At 40.2% G+C, this 2,339-nt stretch overlaps 1 non-coding gene across 1 annotated transcript; it reads right to left on the minus strand.

Annotated features, from left to right (window-relative positions):
• Positions 1–302: 302 nt before the first annotated feature.
• On the minus strand, positions 303–406 carry LOC112804905 (small nucleolar RNA R71). The gene has a single exon (XR_003203522.1). It is a non-coding gene; the product is annotated as a small nucleolar RNA R71 (small nucleolar RNA).
• Between the last annotated feature and the right edge of the window lie 1,933 nt (positions 407–2,339).

Genomic DNA, 2,339 nt, shown 5'->3' on the forward strand with positions numbered 1-2,339 from the left:
CCATTGGAGCAAACAATTTTGAGCTGAAACCTCAATTAGTTGCTCTAATGCAACAAAACTGCAAGTTTCATGGACTTTCATCAGAAGATCCCTACCAGTTTTTAACTGAGTTCTTGCAGATCTGTGAGATTGTTAAAACTAATGGAGTACATTCTGAAGTCTACAGGCTCATGCTTTTCCCTTTTGCTGTAAGAGACAGAGCTAGAGCATGGTTGGACTCTCAACCTAAAGATAGCCTGGACTCCTGGGATAAGCTGGTCACGGCCTTCTTGGCTAAGTTCTTTCCTCCTCAAAAGTTGAGCAAGCTTAGAGTGGATGTTCAGACCTTCAAACAAAAAGATGGTGAATTCCTCTATGAAGCTTGGGAAAGATACAAGCAAATGACCAAAAGATGTCCTTCTGACATGTTTTTAGAATGGACCATGATAGATATATTCTATTATGGTCTATCTGAGTTCTCTAAGATGTCACTGGACTATTCTGCAGGTGGATCCATTCACCTAAAGAAAATGCATGTAGAGGCTCAAGAACTTATTGACATGGCTGTAAATAACCAGTTCATGTACACTTCTGAGAGGAATTCCGTGAATAATGGGATGCTTCAAAGGAAGGGAGTTCTTGAAATTGATGCTCTGAATGTCATTTTGGCTCAGAACAAAATGTTGACTCAGCAAGTCAACATGATTTCTCAAAGTCTGAATGGATGGCAAAATGCATCCAACAGTACTAAAGAGGCATCTTCTGAAGAAGAAGCTTATGATCCTGAGAACCCTGCAATAGCAGAGGTAAATTATATGGGTGAACCTTATGGAAACACCTATAATTCATCATGGAGAAATCATTCAAATTTCTCATGGAAGGATCAACAAAATCCTCAACAAGGCTTTAATAATGGTGGAAGAAACAGGTTTAGCAATGGTAAGCCTTTTCCATTATCTTCTCAGCAACAGACAGAGAATTCTGAGCAGAGCACCTCTAATTGGCAAATATAGTCTCTAATCTGTCTAAGGCTACTTTAAGCTTTATGAGTGAAACAAGGTCCTCTATTAGAAATTTGGAGGCACAAGCGGGCCAGCTGAGTAAGAAAGTCACTGAAACCCCTCCTAATACTCTCCCAAGTAATACTGAAGAGAATCCAAAAAGAGAGTGCAAGGCCATTGATATAATCAACATGGCCAAACCTAGAGAGGAAGGAGAGGATGTGAATCCCAATGAAGAAGACCTCATGGGACGTCTCTCAAGCAAGAAGGAGTTCCCTATCGAGGATCCAAGGGAATCTGAGGCTCATATAGAGACCATAGAGATGGCATTAAACATCCTTCTGCCATTCATGAGCTCTGAAGACTATTCTTCCTCTGAAGAGGATGAAGAGGTAACTGGAGAGCAAGTTGCTCAATATCTAGGAGCTATCATGAAGCTGAATGCCAAGTTATTTGGTAATGAGACTTGGGAAGGTGAACCTCCCATGCTCATTAATGAACTAGATACATGGGTTCAGCAAACTTTACCTCAAAAGAGACAAGATCCTGGCAAATTCGTTATACCCTACACCATAGGCACCATGATCTTTGAAAAAGCTCTGTGTGACCTGGGGTCAGGTATAAATCTTATGCCACTCTCTGTAATGGAGAAGCTGGGGATCATTGAGGTACAACCTATCATATTCTCATTACAAATGGCAGACAAGTCAGTAAGACAAGCTTATGGATTAGTAGAAGACGTGTTAGTGAAGGTTAAAGGCATTTACATCCCTGCTGATTTTATAATCTTAGACACTAGGAAGGAGGAGGATGAATGCATCATCCTTGGAAGACCTTTCCTAGCCACAGCAGGAGCTGTGATTGATGTTGACAGAGGAGAACTAGTCCTTCAATTAAATGGGGACTACCTTGTGTTTAAAGCTCAAGGATCTTCTTCTGTAACCATGGAGAGGAAGCATGAAAAGCTTCTCTCAGTACAAAGTCAAACAAAGCCCCCACAATCAAGCTCTAAGTTTGGTGTTGGAAGGTCACAACCAAACTCTAAGTTTGGTGTTGAATCCTCACATCCAAACTCTAAGTTTGGTGTTGGAAGTCTACAACATTGACCTTATCACCTGTGAGCCTCCATGAGAGCCCACTGTCAAGCTAGTGACATTAAAAAAGCACTTATTGGGAGGCAACCCAATTTTTATTTATTTAATTTTATTTTATTTTTATTGTTCTTTTATGTTTTATTAGGTTCATGATCATGTGGAGTCACAAAATAAATACTAAAATTAAAAACAGAATCAAAAACAGCAGAAGAAAAAGCACACCCTGGAGGAAGGACTTACTGCCGTTTAAACACCAGTAAGGAAC

Source organism: Arachis hypogaea, chromosome 5, assembly GCF_003086295.3.
Source record: "Arachis hypogaea cultivar Tifrunner chromosome 5, arahy.Tifrunner.gnm2.J5K5, whole genome shotgun sequence".
Classification (NCBI taxonomy): Eukaryota; Viridiplantae; Streptophyta; class Magnoliopsida; order Fabales; family Fabaceae; genus Arachis; species Arachis hypogaea.